The sequence below is a fragment of the Hemicordylus capensis genome, chromosome 3, assembly GCF_027244095.1.
Source record: "Hemicordylus capensis ecotype Gifberg chromosome 3, rHemCap1.1.pri, whole genome shotgun sequence".
In the NCBI taxonomy this organism is placed as follows: Eukaryota; Metazoa; Chordata; class Lepidosauria; order Squamata; family Cordylidae; genus Hemicordylus; species Hemicordylus capensis.
In genome coordinates, this window is record NC_069659.1 from 77,451,169 (window position 1) to 77,475,227 (window position 24,059).

The following is a 24,059-nucleotide window of genomic DNA, read 5'->3' on the forward strand; positions in this document are numbered from 1 at the left end:
TGAACTCGGGTCTCCCTGGTCCTAGTCCAGCACTCTAACCACTATACCACGCTGGCTCTCACAGATAGCTCACAGATAGAGTAGGAGTGTTCTTTTAATTTCAATGAGACTACTTTGAGTAATTTTCTTCATCATGTCAGCCACTGTTACCAAACCTTTTCTTTATACAAGACACCCTCAACCTGAGAAACAAAGATTTAAGATGCACAGCACTTATGACATTTGTAAATTGTCACCTTGTTTCAACTTTACTACTGTGTTTTAATTTTACAACACATGCCATGGGACAGGAAGCTCTACTAGATCGCTGCTGGTGTGCAGGCTGCAGGAAGAGGAGGTGACAATGGCAGTTCAGGCTCACATTGTCATTAAGACTGACAGTCCTGAGGCAGCTGCTACTGCATTTGAGGCTGCGGTGGGACTAGCCGACTAATCTGTCCAACAGTGTTCCCTCTAACAGGGAATCCCAGATCTTGGTGACTACAACTCCCATAAATCCAAGCCAAAGACCATCACAGATGGGGATACTGGGAGTTGTAGTCAACAACATCTGGAATTCCCTGTTAGAGGGAATGCTGCTGTCCAATATGCTACTGCCCTTCTACTCCATACTCAGCTGGCTGCTTTGGCTCCTCTTCCTCCATACTCAGCTGCTGTACTGAGCTGGTGAGGAGGAAACAGCCCTGCTGCTTCCTGGCCACAGTTCTTACTTCCCTTACCATAGCCCAAGAGGAGGTGGAGATGGAGGCGAAATGTCCAGTTGCCTCCTTTCCTTCTACGGAAAGGTGAGAAAAAGCCAGGAGGGGCATTGGTGGCAAGGGTGAGCAATTTCTGATTTTCCACTGCTAACTGACTGACACACCACCAGCTTTAATGGCTACTTACAAAATAAAGGGGGGGGGGGTAGCCTATGCTTGGTTCAGAAGCTAAACGCCTCATTTATAATTGTTGCCTATGGAAATCTAGGTTCTGAGTTACAATGTTTTGACTTGAGACACAGTTTTCAGGAATCAATTATGTCATTAAGTCTGAGGACTTTGTGTATATTAATGACATTTTAAAAATCAAAGTTAACAAGTTAACAAATATAATTGATTCAATTTGTGTCCAAAATGAAACAGTGCCCTGATTTGTTTTGTATCCAAATCTACCCCCACCAAATCACCCCAGATTCGATTTGTATTTGCTTTGATTCGGACCACTTAACAAGGTCAGAGGGGTGCCAGATTTGGGTGGTGGGTAGATTCCCATGGGTGCCACCTACTACCCAAATTTCAAGGTGATGGGACACATGGTTGATATTTAATGAAGTTTTTAAAAAGTTTTTACTGAATTTTACCATTTCCACCATAGGAAACAATGGGGATTGGAAGTTGTCATATCGTAACCCTAACATGGATCCCTAGCTTTCTTTCTTTTTTTCTTTAAAGCTAATCTCTAGTCCTTGTAGAAGTACAGTTATGAAGCAAAATGTACAGTCATTATTTTTCAAGTGTTTGGTGTCTTTGGTGTATAAATTTTCCTCATAATGAATCCCTATGAGGATTCATTGCACACCTTTATTTCTTCTGTTCATTTTGAGTGTCATTGGACAGTGTCAGCTGTCAACTGCCATGTGCCAACTACACCCCCGCCCAACCTGCAAGGCAATGGGATAATCATTTTAATTTTTAGGAATATTGAAATGTTTAGATTCTTTGGTGTCTAATAACTTTTCTTAATAATGAATCCCTATGAGGATTCATTACACACCTTCATTTCTTCTGTTCTTTTTAACCCCACTGCTCTGCAGGTGGGGGTGGGGAATTAGTGGCATTCCATGTTCCAACTACCCCACAACCCACAAGCCACTGGGTACTCAGTTTATATTTTAGGAATTTTTGAGGCATTTAGACTCTTTGGTGTGTAATGAATCCTCATAGGGATTCATTGTGAGGAAAGGCTATTAGACACCAAAGAGCCTAAACACTTGAAAAAAAAATCCTAGAACATAAACTGAGTAGTACCCCATTGCCTTGCAGGTGGGAGTGGGGTGTAGTTGGCACATGGCGGTTGACAATTGGCACTGTCGAAAAGACAGTCAAAATGAATAGAAGAAATGAAGGTGTGTAATGAATCCTCAGAAGGATTCATTGAGGGAAAGTTGTTATACACCAAAGAACCCAAGCACTTGAAAAATAGTGACCACACATTTTGCTCCATATCTCCACTTCTACAAGCCTAGAGCTTAGGGGCTGTTTTGTTTTTGTTTTAAATGAAAGCTGGGAATCTGGGGGAATTAATAGAAGGGATCCGAATCTCAAATCGAATCAGGCACGATTCGATTTGTACCCAAATCTAGCCAATGGACCACAGGGGTGATTTGTTTTGTCTCCAAGTCACCCGAATCAGCTAGATTTGGATATAAATCGATTTGTACTCGAATCAATTTGCATAACCCTAGTAACAAGTCATTACTGGCACATATTTAAAACAGGCTCATGAGTGAGGTTTCTTTCCTCCATGGTTCAAAGGACCATGAACATATTTCACCCTTGTGTGCCAAAGGGAAATGCTATCCAGTACAGAAGAGCAGCCCAACTACAAAATTTTGAACAATTTTTCCAAGGTGTACAAGGTTTATTTTACACCACAGCACAAATGTGAATTAACCAGAGTTCAAGAGTTTAGATTCCCACAAACTGGTAACAAGTCCCCAATACAATTACTTTACAATGGACAGCCATTAAAATCTATGAGTCTACCTCATAATATCATCATATACTTATTCATTTTGGAGAAAGCACCACTGAACACAATTTTGAGTAAATATGCTTAGAATCATGTGACTCATGTAATTAATCTCCCCAATGAAAGACATACTGAACAATGTCTAGCAACATAATATTCATGCAGTTACACAAGAGCACTCTGCACAATTCTTGCATTTAGCGCAAAACACAGTTGCACAATTGACAGCCATTGCAAATAAAGACTATCAATTGCACAACTGCATTCACACAATTCTTGCATGTAGCACAGCAGTGCACTTGCATAACTGCAGCATTATGCTACGGAGTATGTCAACAATACAATTCAGAGATGGAAGGGTCCTTGATGACCTTCTGTTACAACCCTCTCCTTAGTACAGGAAATGAGCTACCACAGACAAAGCTATAAGTGCTCCACATTTGTATAAGAATCTCCACATGTAAGTCCACATATGTACAATTCACCCTAAACCAAATGAGACTACTGTAAATGAGTTCACTCTAAAACAAATGTGGGACGGAAGATCTCATGAATCAAGCTTACATAATACAATTCTTGTGTCTTATATATTCCTGTGAATATAATGCTTATGTCACACATCACCTTATTTATGTATTGGCGGTGGGGGACTGTTCCCTCATATGTGAAGATATGTGGCCAGATGAAGCTTGTGACCGATCTAGTGTAAAACCTAAAAATTTAGTCTCTTTTCATGCTGCGCATCACACCTTAGCTATTTCAGACATTTTGTGCATACAGCTGTCTAAACACATTTATATAGTGGTGTTTGAATTGCTTTACGTATGTTCATTTTAGAAGTGAATCTGGTAACAGTCCCCAACCCACAAATGCAGGGTAACAATAGGAAGGGTACTACTGTATAGGTGTTGAGTATAACATGTAAAAAGGACTCTTAAGAGGAATACATTGTATTTCCAAAGGCCACATCTTACTCACATGTTAATTTCCCAAAAAAGTAAAAGAGAGGCTTGGATATATTTATGTCCTGGTATCTTTGAAAATGGGAGTCACCTAATGGCGCAGTGGGGAAATGGCTTGACTACCAAGCCAGAGGTTGCCAGTTCGAATCCCCACTGGTATGTTTCCCACACTTATATCGGGCAGCAGTGATATAGGAAGATGCTGAAAAGCATCATCTCATACTGTGTCTGTGGCGGCAATGGTAAGCCCCTCCTGTATTCTACCAAAGAAAACCACATGGCTCTGTGGTCGCCAAGACTCAAAATCGACTTGACAGCACACTTTACCTTTAAAAATAATGTCCACAGAACCTCACCTTAGTTTACTCTTCTTAAAAGTGATATTATTTTAGAACATTTTCAGGTGAAAATGCACATGCACTTTGCTATGCAATGTCTGCACAAATGCGCACGAGTGCTGTTGTGTTTGCAAGAGTTATGCAGCTACACTTTTGAGCAACTGCAAAATGTTATGTTGCAAGATATATAATGCTGCAAACTAGAAAAATAATGTTATTGGCTGACATACTGCACAACTGTATGTCAGTCTAGTAATGTTGAATTAGCATAAGTTGCACAAACACAGAAAGTGTGCAAATTTGTTACACAAGAGTAAGTGCATTATTTTTAATGGCTATTCATATTATTTAGGGGAAAAAACCCTATTACTGAACCAAAAATAGTTACTACTTTTCACAAACATTTTCAGCATAACCAAAAGGCACTCAGCTTCTTGTGATCTGCTGGGAATTACTGTGATAGTATTCTACTAATGAGAACTCACTCTGAATTAATTATACTTGGCCTCAGTGATGTCAGCACATCACCAAATCCAACTGGTATTCAGTTAGGGATGTAGTGCCATGTCATTATCCCATTTATGATGTGATTGCTAACTGGCTAGAATCACTGATGTGACTGATCCAGAAAGCACTGACTTAACTCTCATATGGCAATCAAAGCCCAGTGAAAGCAATGCTTCCTGCATCAATCACATGGGTTATTCTAGTCAAGTGGTATTCTCATCTACACAAATTTGATTGTCTATTTGGCTTTAGAACATTATTCCATTCACAACATGATTCCTGATTGGCTGGGATTACCAATACAAATAATTCAGGGTGTAGTAATTAAAAGGAAAATAATGAAAATAAAGTGGCACTATATAGAAGAAACAATGGCAATGAACATTATAAAAAGCGAACAATCTCACCATCTATGGACTCCTCAGGAAATCAAAACATACAGAGTAGCTCTACTACAGTAGTATTTAGTATAAATTATTTATATATCAATATTTAGTATAAAAGTACTAAATATATTACTAAACTGTCACAAATTCATGTTATTAGCATTTTATAACAGCATTAAAAACTTATTTCAGGCCACACAATAACACCCTTAGTAGAACTGAAGGAAATACATACTATTCATCCGGGCAAGATACTATAGGATTCAACCAAACATAAATGGCAAATAATTCTCCATTCATAATTTAATATTGCTCTTCTATTCATGGTAAACCTGTTTTAAATATTATGCCCATAACTATAAATAAGTGCATTATTCATGCAAAATCTAAATATTCTGCACTTGCAGAATGTTAATTAGCAGTACAATCTATACCTAAATGGAACAAACTATGACATTTTAGTATTATTTTTAGTCATATAATTGCTACACATGTGGACAAATGTGTTGGTACCCTCCATGAAAAAAGAAGAACCCACAATTGTCTCTGAAATAACTTGAAACTGACAAAAATAATTGGCACCCATCATTGGTTATTCCACATTTAACAAAAATCAGACTTTGCTTTAGAGTTTTGATGCAACAGAATATTTCAAATAATAACACAAATGAAAATGGCATGGACAAAAATGATGGGACCCTTAACCTAATATTTTGTTGCACAACCTTTAGAGGCAATCACTGCAAACAAGTGATTCCTGTAGTGCTCAGTGAGGCTTCTGCACCTGTCAACAGGTACTTTGGCCCACTCTTCCTGAGCAAACTGCTCCAGCTGTGTCAGGTTCAAAGGGTGCCTTCTCCAGACTGCATGTTTCAGTTCTTTCCATAGATCTTCAATATGATTCAAATAAAGGCTCATAGAAGGCCAGAATAGTCCAATGTTTTGTTATTAGCCATTCTTGGGTGCTTTTAGCTGTATGTTTTGGGTCATTATCCTTTTGGAGGATCCATGACCTGCGTCTGAAACAGAGCTTTCTGACACTGGGCAGTATGTTTGGCTCCAGAATGTCTTGATAGTCTTGAGATTTCATTGTTTCCTGCACAGACTTAAGGCACCCCGTGCCAGATGCAGCAAAGGAGCCCAAAAACATAACCGAGCCTCCTCCATGTTACGCAGTAGGTATGGTGTTCTTTTCTTTGAAAGCTTCATTTTTTCATCTGTGGACATAGAGCTCATATGACTTGCTGAAAATTTCCAGTTTTGCCTCATCTGTCCAAAGGACACTCTCCCAGAAGCATTGCGGCTTGTCAATATGCATTTTAGCAAATTCCAGTCTGGCTTTTTTATGTTTTACTTTCAACAGTAGAGTCCTCCTGGGTCTTCTTCCATTGAGCCCACTGTCACTCAAAAAGCGACGGATGGTGCGATCAGACACTGATGGACCTTGACCTTGGAGTTCAGCTTCCATCTCTTTGGAGGTTGTCCTTGGCTTTTTGTTTACCATTCTCACTATCCTTCTGCCCATTCTGGGGTCGATTTTCCTCTTGCAGCCACTTCCAGGGAGGTTGGCTACAGTCCCATGGACCTTGAACTTCTTAATCATATTTGAAACTGTTGTCACAGGAACATCAAACTACTTGGAGATGGTTTTATAGCCTTTGCCTTTAACTTGCTTGTCTATAATTTTCTTTCTGATCTCCTCAGATAATTATCTCCTTTGCTTTCTCTGGTCCATGTTCCTTGTGGGACACACAATGATACCAAACAGCAGAGTGACTACTTTTCTCCATTTAAATAGGCTGAATGACTGATTGCACGATTGGAAACATGTGTGATACTAATTAAAGAAAACAGCTAATTTGAAAAATCATTCTAATCCAATAATTTATGATCTTTTCTAGGGGTACCAACAAATGTGTCCAGGCCACTTAAGAATCTCTTGTAGAATAAGCAATACTTAATCTCTTTTCACGCTTGCTTTGCTTTACTCGATGACATATCAAAGGCATGCAGGTATAGATGGGACATTTGCTTTTCATTTAATCACTTTTCAGGAGGCATAAAACACTTTTTCAATAAGCTGTAAGGGTACCAACAAATGTGTCCACGTGCGTACATAACTCTCAAATATTAACTCTCAAGTATTAAATGCATATTCTTCTCATAACCTTAAAAGATATGTCAGCAGCCTTTGGGCAGACATCAGGCTTGGATCAGGCTTCTGCTCACGTGGATTTTAAAGGAGAATATATAAGAATAATGTTCTGCACATACTCTTCATCCTAGACAGGTTTGGGGTATATTTTATACTCTTTGTGCACACAATACTAAAAGTTACTTGAGACCCAATCCTAAGCATTCTGGAGAACTGCATCCTTTGGCTTCCAGCTTGGTAATTAGATTTGAAGAATGAGGATTTTATTTTATTTTTATTCGCATCATTAGTGATGAGCAGTGAGCATCTCAACCTTGAAGAGCAGGAATTTGGGGTCTATCCTGTCATTTTCATTCGACAACTATAACAAATAGGATTTGGATTCTGCTTCAGGGCTGGAAAAAAGATGGGACCATAGAATTAAATGCAACACTCCCATGTCATGAAAAGTCATTACCATAGCAGCAATGAGATGCTACAATAGTAAGGGAGAAAAGTGGGGGGAGGGGGAGAATACAACAATAGTTCTCCTTCCCCCTATAAACCCCACTAGTGGTCTGGGCTGTTTTATTTGAGCTTACCAAATTCTGCCCAATCAGATATGTTCTTGGATGCTGGAATTTGAATAACTTGTTGGACAACTAGTTCTAATACACCAGTGATAATTTGTCTTCTCATTTTTGTGAAATTCTGTAATTCAGAGCAGTGGCCATTTTGCTGCCGCAGCACATACAAATGGCCCAGGGCCTCACAGAGGTCATTTGAAAATGGCAGTGACAATTTTATTTTTTTATTTTTTTTAAGAAATGGCCGCTGCACAAGCACAAATGACCTCTGCGAGGCCCTGGGCCATGCCATGCCAGCCCTCACAGAGGCCATTTGCACATGTGTAGCGGCAGGCAAAATGGCTGCTGTGCCGAATTACAGAGGCCCAAATGGGCCAAAAAGGAAGGTTTTATGGGCCACGGTGGTGATAAATGTGGCTGGCGGGGGAACCTTCATGGACACCCCCCAGCTCTGCTTTTAGGAAGCCCACCAAAGGGGCTAGAGGTAATAATTAAAAAATAAATAAATAAAATTTGCAAAGCCCCCCCCCTTCCCCCAGACCGGGAGGGTTCGATGGGGGGCTGGACTGAATTGGTCTGGTCAGGTTCGAGTGCAGTTTGAACTCAAACCGAACCGAGCCAGCTGTTTCCGTGTACACCCCTATGCTGCATTGTTGTTTTATTAGAATTGTACTAGCCTGGTTATTGTTCTCTTCCCCTACTTCTCATTCTTGCAAAACTGGCATGAATCAAGACCTAGTTTAAAAATTCCTTAACATTTAAATTCTTTCACCTCTTGTAGGACACAGGCAAAAAAAAAAAAAGTGTATGTATGTGTGTGTGTGTGTATATATATGTATATATATATAGAGAGAGAGAGAGAGTGAGAGAGTGTTAATGCTATATACCGAGGTCGTTCACATAACCTTTGAGAATGCGGGAAGGGTGGGAGGCAGGATAGCATACTCCCCCCCAGAAAATTCGGCATGGTCCTGGGCTGCATGGCCCATGTGCCCACACAACCAACTCTTTTGCAAGCTGCACAGTGTTCTGGAGGCCCAGAAAATGCGACCCAGCTTCAAGATATCCCACAATGCACTACACAATGAGTGTGGTGCACTGAGGCATCTTATCATGTTGGGCGCTTTAGGCACCCAGCTCTGTGTCTGCTCAGGCTGTGTGCCCTTTTAACCCTTTTTTCCACACTTGCACCCTTTTACCCAGGTAAACAGTTGGGTAAAAATCCAGGGCTACCCGAGAGGACAGTGCCAGGATCAGCTGCCCAAGCCTGCATAGGGCCGCTTGTGTGAAAAGCCTCATTTACTCCAAATATAGTCTACATGTATATTAATATAATTTATTACTTATTTTGAAGAATTTGTACTAATTTGACCATGTCAAATTGTCTGAGGTGGGGGTGCGGGAGTGGAAGTGGAAGTAGGCACTATCCTGCCTACACGGAACTCTCAAAGGTTGTGTGAACAACCTCAGTATATTGCATTAACTCTCATATCCGGAACATTTATTAATCGATTGATCGATCGAGTCTTAAATCTATATACCGCCATTCATTAAAACAATCCCAAGGCGGTTTACAGCAAAATTTAAAAACAAGATGGTTAAAAAGACACAATTAAAATATTAAGTGAAAAATATTAAACAAATCTGATTAAAAATTTAAAACACAAGCATAAAAGCAATGAGGAGTACAAAGAGCTGTAGCAGAGAATCAAATAAATGCCTGGGCATAAAGCCAACATTCTACATTCTTTCTAAAAGCTGTGATGGAGACCAAGGAGCAAATAGCCACCAGGAGAGCATTCCAGAGTCTGGGGGCAGCAACAGAGAAGGCCCTGTCCCGCGTGCACGACAACCGAGCCTCCCTCATTGTCAGCACCCGGAGCAGAGCCACCTCATATGACCTCGTCAAGTTGGCAGTAACCCTTGGGAGCAGGCAGTCCCTCAGGTATCCCGGGCCCAAACCGTCAAACTTCCCAATAACCTACAAATACCAAATTTTGAATACACATACCTGCCACTTAAATTAGCTGAATGCAGTTTTTACACTGGAATATGCTTGGTGAAAGTGTGTGTGTGGTTTTTTTTAGCAGAAATGCTGAAGATAATGATCACGTTATGCTTGTCAACAGATTTTTAACACTCAGTCATCAGATCAATAATTCACAAACAACATCATGCCAAAGAGAAGCAGAAGATCTTTCTCAGATCAAAATTTGATTGGATCTGATTCTCTTTATTTAGCAGGGGGAGAGTAACTGGCCCTATCCACCCCCCAGCACAGTACTTCTAGTGACTGTTGCTGGTGTGTGTCTTATGTTTCTTTTTAGAATGTGAGCCCTTTGGGGACAGGGAGCCATCTTATTTGTTTGTTATCTCTCTTTGTAAACTGCCCTGAGCCATTTTTTGAAGGGCAGTATAGAAATCAAATTAATAATAATAATAATAATAATAATAATAAATAGTAATTATTCAATAAAATGAATAATGTTTGAAGTTGAAATACTATAAATTTCATACTATTTTTACTTCACTTTTGCAAGCACGTTAATAAAAACACTAGCTGATCATGCACAGAACATCTGTGTGGTAGTACACTCCCCTTACACTCCAAGCCCTCAGGTTCTACCCCAGTCTCCATTCCCTGACGTCTGCCCGCTTCTCCCCCCCACTCCCCGCAAGGCCACTTCTCCCCCCCCTACCAGGCCGCTATCCCATCCACTCCCTGACCGGGGTTCACGTTTTCTGCCGTTGCTTCTGCACTGCAGCTGCCCGCCGGCACCTCACCGCAGCCGAGCCTGCCACTCCCTCTGGGCCCGCCGGCCCCTCTTTGCCACAGCCAGGCTCGGCCTGCCACCGCCGCTCCCCCCTCCTCCTCCTCACAGTGGCCATAGGTCCGCCACCACCACGCCTTCCGCAGCCTTCTCGCCGTGGCTGGGCTAGGCCTGCTGCCACTGTCGCCTCCTCCTCACAGAGGCCATTGCCAACGGCCAACCAGCACCCAGACAATCAGGTGCCTCCTCCGCCGACATGCATAGCCCTTGCCACATCCCCACACATGGCTGTGGCTGGCTAAGAGAATGAATGAATGAATGAATGAATGAATGAATGAATGAATGAATAATAGTAATTCGATTTCTATACTGCCCTTCCAAAAATGGCTCAGGGCAGTTTACACAGAGAAATAATAAATAAATAAGATTGATCCCTGTCCCCAAAAGGCTCACAATCTAAAAAGAAACACAAGATAGACACCAGCAACAGTCACTGGAAGTACTGTGCTGAGGGTGGATAGGGCCAGTTACTCTCCCCCATCATTATAATGATGATGATGATTCTGTGACACATATTTAATTCTTTGAACTTTCCTAGAAGTGTAATCTACGCAAAATTACTTTGCTTGTCCAATGACTAGTAGGCTTCACCTTCTAGTTATACTATTTATTTATTTTTTAAAGCAATTGCATAAACTTATACATATAACTTTTCATGATTTTCACTTGTTATATAGGTTTTACATGAAGTACTTAGGATGTTCACCCAAGGTTTTATTTTATATTCTTTGATGTAGTAGCAAAGAAAGTGGCGGTGAGGGCACCACCAGTGAGAAAGCGAGAGGTACCTTTAAGCATGAATTAGTAGGTGCTTACCTCTATTCGGGTTGCATTTGCAAGCTGCTCCGAGCAGCTTCGCACTGCCCAGTAATCCTTGCAGCGGGCACCAGCTCCACCACTCACCTGGCTGCTGGCGGAGAAACAGCTCCACAGAAGGCAGGTGATTGGTGGAGCCAATCCCCGCCGCAGAGAGTGCTGGTAACGTGCTGCTGCTCAGAGAAGCTTGCAGATACGGCTGGAGTGGAGATAAGCACCTACAAATTTAAGTTTAAAGGTGCCTCTCGCTGCCCGCCCCGGCGGTGGCTGCACTGACTGTTATTCATGAAGATATCTTGACATGGCAATATTTTATAAGTAATGTGTGCGACTTGAGGTGACTTAGTTGTTATATCGTGTAACTTACAGATAGATATCACCCTTAACTTGGCATAAAACAGATAATAAAGAAGTAAACAGTAGCCAGATATTGAAATGCATCAAAAAGCTTTTGCTTGACAGCCATATATACTCCCATCTTTAAGCAGTTAAATATCAGTTAAATATCAATAACCTGATATATAACATTTTAATGTTTAAAAAGTAGTCAGCCTTGTTCACAGCTGGCAGGTGTCCCTATTCCCAAAATGCTAGATACTAATTAGCCCTCACTGATAACCTGGCTTGCTTTTTCAGGAAAGCCAGGCCAAAAGTTAAAGAGACATTAAGAAGGACTATCATATGAAGCATAATTTTATAAAAGTAAGAAAAAACAGTAGCTGAGACAGGAATGTAGGAAGGCTAAAATTTGCCAAGCCACTATGGAAGAAAAATAGCTTTTTCTTTTCTTTTCTTTAAGATGAAAGAAGTGTGATTTTTTTAAAAAATGAATTTAAAACAGAAGGTCATTTTCTTCAAACAGGCCAACCTAGACCTTTGTCTAAATAGTTAAGGAGAAGATAGAAGTACAGTAAAAATAGTGAAGACTGAAGGCAAAGAAAATCCTTCATTTTTATCCTATTAAGTAGACATTCCTTTAAATTTAGCAAGAAGAGGAACTTTATCCAGTGCTAAATCAAGTGTCTGTAACTTTATCGGCAAGACCACTTCCCCCTATATTTAGGCTTTGAAATGATCCATCTCTTAAAGAATCAAGGTCAGAATACTCAGTACTCAGCTGAGCAGTCCAATGAAGATAAATGTTCTCTATTTTACCGAGCTTCCTTCAATGTCATCATGACTATATACTTTGTAACCCAGGTTCATTACCAGATGATTATCTTTTGTCTTACCATTTTCCTTCTTTGTTTTCAAACATTAGTCTGTTTTCACCTTATGTTCTTCTCTAGAATATATTTCCACCTTCTCTTATTTTCATTACTAGTGGACTCTTGTCACTATGGTATTTTCTCCAAGTCAACCTTTCATGATTTCTCTCATTTAAACCTCCATGATTTTCATATGCTTCCAATATACTAAATATTAAGATTAAATTTCTCTAAAAGTATTTGTAAAACTCCTATGCATCCATACTTTCACAATGAATAGTGTGACTAGGATGTTAGTAGTCTCTTTTCCCTGTCTCCCTTCTTGTTAAGAAACTCTGGCTTCATGCAGAAACACAGTAGCATAGACAAGCAGTGGTGCCATAGAGGAAGTTGCCTCTGTTTGTATCAAACAGCAGTGTTGTACAGAACAATAATGATGCAAAAGCTGCCTAGAAAGGGCAGTGCACCTTGCATAGAATCATGTGCCTCTTTGATTAAGCCCCAGACAACAAAAGAAGTGCTAAAAGCATTTGAGGCTGGAAAACCTTTAGCTTGGAGTGTAATAAGGGTCAGGTGCCTTGCAGTTATACGGACAGACACAACAGAGCCCTTTTATTCTGGAATTCCTCTGAAGAGCTACCACCCCACTCACAGCCTTCCCAAGTCCAGTCCCCTCTGTATAATTTGAAACCTAATATTTTCCAGCCTCTGGGATTTTTTGGAGAGCAGAATTTGACAAAAGACTCAGTCTTCCCCAGATACATGGTTATTTTGATCTGTGGAGGCTCATGCTGAAAGTTCTTGGGAAGCATCACTGTTGCTTCTGTGGGACTGTGGCGGTGCAAGCTGCTAATTACTGCTCCAGAAGCCACCCAGCTGACATTGTACTTACACCCTTTCCCCTTTCTAAGCTGAATCACCGGCTGCTCAGCCTCTAAACTGGAACACTGGACTGTGGAGTCCAGAATCATTATTGAGCTGAAATAACTAGCCTTGAGTGCTCCTTACATGGGATTGCTGTGGGAAGATCTGCACTGGACTGAACGGACCACTCTTAGAAACCCCAGTCCTTGTTCCTGACTACCTGAGAGTCCCTAGACTCCTGAGTGGAACCCTAGGCTGGGTAATGCCTTAGTGGGCTTACCAGGCTAACCACTGCACCTTCTACCTGGTAATCTCAGTGTTCCCCTTTTCTAGTTATGGCACTCATAGTGCCACAGAACTGCTGCCTCTCCTTGCTCTCCTTTGGTAGAACCTTTAGGGACCCCGTGTCTTGTCCAGGATAGGAAGTCATCCTTTTTGGCATAGTCCATGAAATAATAGGTATGGATAGATAACAAATTGGCTTCTCTCTTCCATTCTTTCCTCTAGCTTTCTCCCTTCTCTTTCCACCCACATTCCAACACCTGCCAGTCATTAGGGCCTTCATTCCTCCCTCATCTATTCCTGGAAGTTGCATTCATTCCTGCTCAAATGTGACAGTAGCAAGGTTGTAAAAGACAATAACTTTATTGCAGAGGCAATAACAAATTCTGCCTCTGCTATTTCAATAAACCTTATGTCCTTGTTTCCTATATTGACATTTGCCTGTGTCTACACTGTGGTCCATTTGCTATGCATTGGGTTTCAAGCTAACTCTCTCAGTTTGTTCTGAGAAAATAGATATACATGTGGCTAGCCTACACATTTGTAAGCAAATGTGGTAACAAAGACAGTGAAGAAGGGCATTAGCTCCTCCTACTCCAGCACGACTGTTCTGATCATAATTGGTTAGCCTGCTTTAAAAACATTTTTAGAAGTCAGAAGGATGATCATGGATTATGTATGCTCCAGTCTTAAGCACAGTGTAGACAAAATTTTGTGATCTCTTAAATGTGGCTAAATCTTGACTATTATTGATCATGACTAAGGAATTGTTAACCAAGACTGAGGCTTAGGGGTGTGCACAGAACCGCCAAACTGCGGTCCGGGACTGGGGTGGGGGGTGGCTTTAAGAGCAGGGGGAGGGTTTACTTACCCCTCCCGCCGCTTTCCTGCTCTGGCACTGTAATTTCAGAAGTAATTTCAGGATACCTCCCTGCCGCCCCTCCAGGATTCAGAAGTAATTTCAAGATAACTCCCTGCCACCCCTTCCCAGCTGTTGCTATGAAAAACTCCCAGGAGTCCTGTGCACGCGCTTCACATCTCTGTGACGTGCGCGCAAAGGACTCCTGGGAGTTTTTAATAGTGACAGCGGGGAAGGAGCAGCAGGGAGGTATCCTGCCACCCCAATTACTTCTGAAATTACAGCGCCAGAGTGGGAAAGTGGTGGGAGGAGTAAGTAAACCCTGTCCCCGCTCTTAAAGGCACCCCCCCACCCGAACTGGACCGCCCAGGTCCAGACTGGTCTGGAGGCCTTTACAATGGCCTCCGGACCGGTCCAGGCCCATCCCTACTGAGGCTGCTGGTGATCATTCATGCCAAGGGGGAGAAGTAGAGGGAAAGAACATGCAATGTTCTTTTGTTATTTTGGTCTTTAAGTAATGTTAAAGTTATTTTGATCTTTGAGCAATTTGATCTTCAAAACAAGTTATTTTGATCTTTAAGCAATGCTTCAGTGCTCAGAAATCTTAACTAGAAAAGGTGACAAAGCTTTTGCAATCAGCACTAGATCTCCAGTCATTATCACACCCTCCAAGTGACTAGTTTAGTAAAACTTTCTTGTTATTTGCTTTGGGAAATAAAACAGACTGAAACAAGAGACACTGGAGAATGGAAAGCAATACATCCCTTACAATAATTCCTTCACAGAAGTTCAGGCTGTGTGTAAGCTCCTGTATTGCTGCCACAAGAGAATAAAGTTCCAGGAGAAAGTCTAATTAGGAATATAGGAAGCTGCCTTCTATTGAGTCAGACCATTGGTCCATCAAGCTCATTACTGTCTTCACAGACTGGCAGCAGCTTCTCCAAGATTTCAGGCAGGAATCTTTCTCAGCCCTATCTGGAGAGGCCTGAGAGGGAACTTGGAACCTTTTGCTCCAATTTTTCTTCCTAGCAGAAAACTGTCACCAGGTTTGGGGTGGGGATGGGATACTTACCATTCTTGTTAGTGCAGAGAGGGTTAATTTTGACATTTACATCTGGCTGACATCCAGAGCAGACTCCTGGTAGTGCAAACCATCCAAAAATGTGCCCCTGAGGGTTATGCAGCCTCAGGAACACATTTTCAGGTGAAACAGGGCACTCTCGGACCCAGAGAGAGTTATCAAAATGTGCTCCCTCTTGCTGCACAGCTAGGAAAGTTCTTTCCTGTGCCGACACATTTTCCTTTTACACTACCAGAAAGCTGCTCTGGACATCAGCCTCTGTGTTTTGAGGACTCAGGGGCGGCGTGTTTTGAGGACTCAAAACCCATGACCAAACAGGACAACATCTCATCACTGTGGGAAGGAAAGCCCACAGCCCACAAATCATTCCAAGCGTGGCAAACTGAAGGCAATTATGTCCATCCCCCTCATCAATGAGACTGCTGGAGAGGAGGAAGTCTTGCTATTGAAGGAGGTCAATGGCTGAATTCAATCCTCCATGCTGCTGACCCCAAACTGTAACTGTCTGCCCTCTTTTGCTGTTGTACCAAAACAGGCAGACATCACATCTAAGAGTAGGCTTGTGCTCGAAATGTTTCGGAGGACATTATGAAGGCCTCCGAAACGTTTCGGCTCCGGGAGCCGTTTCAGTGCTTTGGCATCGGCGGGGGAAGTCCTTTGAGGGCGGGGGAGGGTGCACTCACCCCTCCCGCCGCATATCCCCCGCCGGCACTCCGTTACTTTTAAGCCCCTCGAGGAAGCAGTGTTCCTCCCTGCTGCCCTGTTTTCGTCCTCGGCTGGAAGAAGCAAGCGCTTGTGCGTCCATTCCGGTGCTCACCCGTTTGCCATGCGGGCGCACACACGCTTGCTTCTTCCGGCCACGGATGAAAACGGGGTGGCAGGAGGAACGCTGCTGCCCCAAGGGGCTTAAAAGTAATGGAGCGCCCGCGGGGGATATGCGGCGGGAGGGGTGAGTGCACCCTCCCCCACCCTTAAAGGACTACCCCGCCGGTGCCAAAGAAACTTTGTGCACTTCCCTATCTCTTAGCAGATTCTATTTACCCTCCTTCACATCAAGGCAGTGCAGGGAGGAACCACACTGCCACTGAATGACAGACAGAGAGAAATAAGCAACAGTCAATGCAACTAGAAACCCAGAGAATTCTGCATGACACCCATTTTTAAGTCTGTGTTAGACTTCCTTGGTGATTCTCTTCCAGCATGTATGCTGAATTTGATCACACTTTGGTCACTGTTCCCTAATGGGTCGATGACACTGACATCACGCACCAGGACATGAGTGCCACTCAGGATTAAGTCCAAGATTGACTTCTCTCTGTTTGTTTCCAAGACCAACTGTTCTAGAGCACAGTCATTCAGCATATCTAGAAATCTGACCTCTTTGTCATTACCTGACTGTGAATTTACCCAATCTATGTGTGGGTAATTGAAGTCATCCATTATTTATTGCCCTGCCTCTCCTTGATGCCTCCCTGATTTCCTCCTGCAACTCCCAGTCACTGTCAGAGTTTTGATCAGGAGGGCGATAGCACGTCACCAGCAGCACATTTCCTTTCAGGCCTTATATTGTCACCCACAGGGTTTCTGTGGAGGACTCTGGTCCTCCTAGGTTTTTTAGATTGTTAGCGTCTATCCCTTCCTTAACATATAGCGATACTCCACCTCCAAGGCCCCACATCGTTGGTCCTTCCTATAGAGTTTATATCCAGGGATAACAGTGTCCCACTGGTTCTCACGGTTCCACCATGTTTCTGTTATGCCCACTATCTATTTCTTCGTTAGCGACCAAGCACTCCATCTCACCCATCTTGGCTCGGAGGCTTCTGGCATTGGCATATAAGCACCTATATACTGAATCTTTTACCTAGTGTATGCTATCTTTCTTTTGGCTCTTTGATCAGCTAGCACAGCCTCCTGCCTGCTCTTTATGTGGTTCTGCTCTGTCCCCTTCTGTTTTATCTGAATTTTTTTACACCCTCACACCTTACGGGATGGCATTTACCGAACCGGATACTGCCCAGCTCCAGTTGGTTATTCCCCAGGAGTCATTTTGAAACATGTTCTGCAACCTTTTTGATTTTAAGTGTCAGCATTCTGGTTCCATCTTGATTCAAGTGCAGCCCATCCCTTTTGTGCAGGTTTTGCTTACCCCAAAATGTTTCCCAGTGCCTAAAAAATCTAAACTCCTCCTTCCAGCACAACGTCTCATCCATACATTGAGATCCCTCAGCTCTGCCTGACTCGCTGAACCTGCTTGTGGAACAGGTAGCATTTCTGATAATGCTACCTTGGGGTTCCTGGACTTCAATATGCTACCTATCAGGCTAAATTTGGCTTCCAGGACCTCCCAACTACATTTCCCCACATCATTGGTGCCGACGTGCACCACAACAGCTTTCTCCTTACCAGCACTGCCTAACAGCTTATCTAGACACTGTGTGATGTCCTCAACCTTCGCACCAGGCAGGCAAGTCACCATGCGTTCAACACGCGAGTCACAAACCCATTTCTCTATACCTCTAATGGTCGAATCACTCACTACAAGGAGGCCCCCACCCCCTGGAGTATCCCCTGTGTGAGAGGATATGGGCTCATAGTCCACGGAAGGGTCCCTTCTAAGGGAGCATTTCCCTCTTCCTCAGACCTATGTCCTCCCTCCCCAACCTCTTCATTCTCCCTGACAGAAGAGGAACTATCAGCCTTGGATGCCTCTACCACATTCCTGAAGGTCTCATCTGAATGCCTCTCTGTCTCTGAGCTTATCCAGATCCACCACCTTGGTCTTGAGGGAACAAACTTGTTCCAGAGAGCCAGGACTCTCTGTGGCTCCATTCTATGTTATTTCAGTAATTTAACATTGTAGGGAAACTGTGGGAGGAAAAGGATCTGGAGGAAAAATAAGAAAAATGCTCCTTTTCCCTACGCACACAAGTTCTGGTCGCCAGGAGCGGGATATTCTTGCCACATTATTTTGTCTCTAGATTGTGGTTTTTGTATTTTTATTTATCAGGATGACATGATTAAAGCCTGAAATAATGGCAACCACGCTACCCCCATAATATAAAAATGAGCCTAGCACAACCACTTGGAGCTTTTATATCTTATTTCAGAAAAGAAATGGTAGCCATGAAGCAGATAGCTTTTTCAGGTACCCAATGGCATCCACTCTATGGTCACATGTACTTTGTCCAAGAATTTGTGTGTAGGAGGGGGACAGAGCTAACAACAACTGAACTGGACAGTCTACTGCCTTTCATTTTCTTTAAGGCAGATTATTAGAATTAATTAAAAATGGGAAAAAGTAAACTGGTATAAAGAGACCACTAGGATATCTTGAATTAATTCAAGGGAGCAGATACAACAACAAAGGAGCAGATACAACAAAGAAGAAATCAATTATATCTTAGGAAGTAAAATGAAGACATAACTTCAGACACTGCAAAAAGGCAGACCAGGATGAGTTTAAATTTCTATCAAAGATTTTTTAAAAACCAACAACTCTACATGCAGGTCCCAGGATCTACTTCCATATACTAGTCAAAGTTTGCTGCTGTAGTGACAGCATTCTGCTCAAAGATTTCTATATTCTTCCATACTTGACCTATATGGAAGAGACAGAAAAGTCATTTCCAGTTTTTTAAAAAAGATTGCAGGTGGCAAGGAACAGGAGAGCTTGGAAAGTCCTGCTTGAGGTCCCTTGCTTGAGATCTTGGAAAGTCCTGCTAGTCAGTGTAGCTCCTACTGGAACCATGAATACATGGTTCTACTTTGTATATAGCAAATGCCACTTGCTGCCTTTTGGTTGTGAAGGATGCAACAAATCTTTCAGAATTGCACTGACTCCTTGCGTATTTCAGAACATGATTCAAGGTTCTGTTTTAGGCCTCAAAGATTTTCAACAGTCAATTTATATAATATTTTATTGAGAAAGGGAAGCAGAAGTGTGGGTGCATGGATGATGGAGGCAAAGCCTCAAATTTGTCTAAAACGGAACAGAAATTGATGGTCCTGGAATGAGAAATAAAGTCTATTTTTCAGAATAATTTTCAGTGGTGGCAAAGATAGGCAGGGGGAATAGGTGAAAGGAACTAGACAGAGATATGTAATCTGAATTAAAATCAGACACACACTCCACTCTTACAGCCAAAAAGGTTTACTTTTAGAGAATAACTACTCATCCTCAAGAAACAGTCTCCTCCTCTAAGTCACTGTTTCCATATACACTTTGTACATGTTTCCTAACTGAAATTGAGTAAATTTTTTGCCCTAACACTGATTTAAAAAGAGAGCAACTTGAAACGAAAATATTTTAATTATATCAGCACATCTGAACAAATGACAAAGGATCACACAGCTACAGTCAAAATGTTCAGTGTTCCAAATTCCAAAATTGTAATATATCCACGATTCCTGTAGCATGTTAGAAATTAAAATATGCTATATGAGGCGGCTACAGATTCTCCTATATGTGTTACTATAAACAGTCAATTTCAATTTTATTTCCAGATTGGCCATGGGTGATAAGAGAAATGTAAAGTGAAGTACATACAATAACAGAAACTACAGGTTTCAAATTCTGTAAGTAAATGCTGTTTAGGTAATAGTTACCCAGAAGGCGAAGCGAGGAGCAGGGGGGCGGCGGGAAGCAAGGATGACTAGAACTTGCTCAACAGAGATTTGAATTGAGTTTTAATCCTTATATATTTTCTATTATGTTTATATTGGAAATAAAGTTAATCACATTCAAATACAGCTTAATTGCTCCATATTTCTGTAACAACAAAATCAATCATAACTCCAAGTAACACAAACAATGGTTCAAGATTACACCACAGTTAATATCAGGCAAAATAATAATACTTGACATGGAATAACATTTTACAGGTTTTCTAAATATTTGGTTAACATTCCTTTGCACGCTTATTTATAAGTCAGTCCCATTAACCTCAGCAGAACTTCCTTCCAAGAAAACACAGAGGGTCGTGATTTTAATGTAATGTTCAGTATTTATCTTATTTTCAAGCAACTACTCATTTATTTATATTGCTTTATTGTTTTCAACTGATAATTGACATCCAAAGTACCACAGGATCAGAAAATATCTAATTCCCCAAAACATTATTTGAAATGTAATTTAAGTTTGTTATTGCTGTGTATGAACACATATTACAACACTCCATGTTTCTTATACTGTCAAAGGGTTTTTATTATGAGTAACTTTCAGTCACACAATACATTCATAAACTCTTGAGGAGACACTCAAGGATAATCTTATTACAAAAAGCACTCTGCACATCTGTAAAATGATAACTTCAATATGCAAGGCTATACAATACATCATAATTGCTACATTCCCTACCTATATTTTTCAATACTACATTTTCTTAGATTTATTTCAAACCAAGCTTCTGATAACAAATGTTGTTTTAACAGACCTGTAGGAATGACTATTGTCATTCCCTTAACTAGCAGTTAACCTGAGTTCTGTAAAAGTCTGAAATGAATTACACAAGCTTGCACCTGTTCCACATCTAAATTGACTGGGACTTTCTGTATTACCAGATCCAAAATAATTTAAATATTTTAACATAGTCAAAAGCAAACATCCAAATAATTACAAACACAACTTCAGCAATATCAAGAATGGAGCACTCTACAGAGACCACTTTGAAACAGCCTGAACCTTTATTAACAGGGTGCTGTACACTTCCTGTCACATAAACTGACATCAGCAGGATTCAGGGAAAAATACAAATGTATTCTGCATGTTAACTGGAGAACTCTGTTGCTGACATGTCCCCAAAAACAAAACAAAACAGGAAGACCACTACAGATTTTTCCCCCCAAAGAAAATTACAGAAAATTGTCATACGAGTTTAAAGGTATTTAAAACACACACACACACACACACACACACACACACTAGTTTGGGCTATCTACATTTATATCCATCTATCTATTTACTGAGAGACAGCACGTGCTGCTTTTAAGAACCACTTCCTTACCATATTAGATTAACATGCAGCAACTACCATTTATGAACATCTTCCTTTAATTTTATCTTTTTAGTATCGTATAGTATGCAGTAGCAGTGCAGTAAAGGGCAGAACATGTTAAGCTGATCAACAAAACAGTGTTTGCATCCACTGATTTTTCCCTATCCCTCTGATAGTAGAAAATTTACAAATCATAGGTAATTTTAAAAATATATAAGCAAAAAACTGACATGCATCTGTATCACTTAGCATTTTAAATAGTGGTTTTTTTTGTGGGGTTGAGTTCATTTTATGCTAACAGTGGAGTGTTCAGGAAAAATGTGTTTCGTTACAACTGACTACATAGTTTACTGTAGTGAACAAAGCTACATCTCCAATAGTCTCTCTCATACTTTTCATCCCTTTATTTCATTTCTTTACCAAGACATATAGCATGTGCCAAAGAAAGAGCTTAATGCTAAATATTCCCGGAGTGTGACAATAGGTAATACAATAAAACAGATTACAACCATACCTTTCTTTCACAGCAGTGGTGCCAAGCACAGGTACACTGTAGCAATCAATTTGTTCTGCAGACAGTAAGGCTTACATGGAATACTAATGCAAAATCTCTTTTCTTTCTCCTTCGACTTTACTCCCCAATGCCTGGGTCCCAACCAATACCAGAAGGAGGGCGGAATGTCTTCTGCTGAGATAACCACAACTACTAATCAAGTATACGTGTACAAGGGCACAGGATTAAGTCTCCACCACGCTTGACTCAGGCACTGAGAGCAGCTAAACACATGCACAGCAAGGTCAGCGCGCGCGCACACACACACACACACACCCATCCCTAACTACTTGAGTGAACTAATTCATCATACTTTACTATTGATGGCTTTTTGCCTCAGGGAACTAAAATTACTTCCTGGTGAGATGCTAGGATTTAGCCACAAGAGAATTCAAGACCGATTCTCTTTTCACCAGAATGACAGAAAGTGAACTGTATTTTCAGCATCAAATGGTTAACAGTTCAAAACTCAAAAGTGTGTATATATGCGTGTGTGTGCGCATGCGCGCACACACAATTCTTCAGAAGCAAAAATTAAAACAACTGATGCTCATAATATTGGAACTGACTTAATGTGTAAATGCCTCAAAGAGGCTTTTAATATTTTTGGAGCGAGCCAAAAACATCAATATATCAAAGTCAAATTACTTATAAAAATATTCCAAACCTTTTAATATTGAATAAAATTGAAAACATGTCAAGCAAATAGTTATTCACCTTGAAATATATCAGAATAGTATAACAAGATTTAGAACACTTATAACATTATTTCAGCTTTACATAAGTACATTTAATATACATGTTTAGAAGCTGAGTTGTGCCTTTTTGGACTGCAAAGTTGGATGATGTGATTTCATTACTCTGAATAGGGAAATTATCAGTCAAACATCAGATGGATTCACCAAATTGTATAGTATCGTATATTTTTCCTTATTCATACAATTACATTAAAGCATTAAATCTGTATCTCTAACTATGGATTAGTACAGAATTACTAATTCCAGAGCTTTTTAACCAGAATTTGACTTGTTAAAAGATTCAACAGCAACTAGCTGTTTGTAATTTGTAAGAAGCCTGTAATTTATCAGAACCTGTAGTATTTCCTAGGTAATGAGATTGAAAACCTGAATCATTATCGACAGGACTTTATTACATATGTGACCTGCATTTGGAAGGAAGACAAAAAACATCTCACTGTACCATTTGGCATTTCATCTCCTTTCAATTGGCAAAGCGCTTCTGAAATATCTGTGCTTTCAGTGAGGAATCAGAAAGAGAGGAGCATAATCAATACTGATCAGTTTGTCCTTGACATACTGACCATGTCATCAGGCTATTGTCATGTGATATCATGTCATTTCCCCACCTGGCTCATGACCTTGTCCTTTAAATGACCCAAACTTCCCTGAAGTAGCAGGAGGCCCCTCCCCGCTGTCTCAGCAAGGTCGAATGGGTCAGCATGTCCTCATCTATAATCCACCACCATTTGTCAGCAGGGAGGCTAGAGGAGGCAGGCTCGCTACAAGGGGAGAATGCCCAATTAGGCAGCTGTCACACAAAGCATAGGCTGCAAAATTATCCCCTGTCAAGAGAAAGAGCAGCTGCGGGTGCCAATTACAGCAACCTTTCAACCCTTTAGGTACTGGAAACTACACAGAAGTAAATGAAGTACAATTAGTGGTAACAAATCGATGAATCAGGACAGTAAATTATAAATTATTAGCAGGTGAGCTTAGGTCTCACATACTATTAAGGGCATACTACATTCCCAGGCAAGGGCAAGAAGGTACAGATTTCACACTTTTCAGTTTTAATCTATACATTTTCCTTCTCTGAATCTCCATCATTTTCTCCATACATGTCCCTTTCTAAGAAGCAAGCAGACACGGGGGGGGGGGGTGTTGGATAACAAGGTCACATTTAAT

The 24,059-nt window shown here is 41.1% G+C and overlaps 1 protein-coding gene across 7 annotated transcripts in view; it reads right to left on the reverse strand.

Moving 5' to 3' along the window:
* The window catches only part of NRIP1 (nuclear receptor interacting protein 1), a 121,820-nt gene that overhangs the window by 24,047 nt on the left and 73,714 nt on the right, over positions 1-24,059 (reverse strand). The window contains exon 1 of one of the 7 annotated variants that reach the window (XM_053308178.1): positions 22,096-22,116. The exons of the other annotated variants lie outside the window; for them this stretch is intronic. The gene's annotated coding sequence lies outside the window, so the exon portion shown is untranslated. Of the gene's footprint in view, positions 1-22,095; positions 22,117-24,059 lie in introns of those variants that run through there. 7 annotated transcript variants of the gene reach the window in all.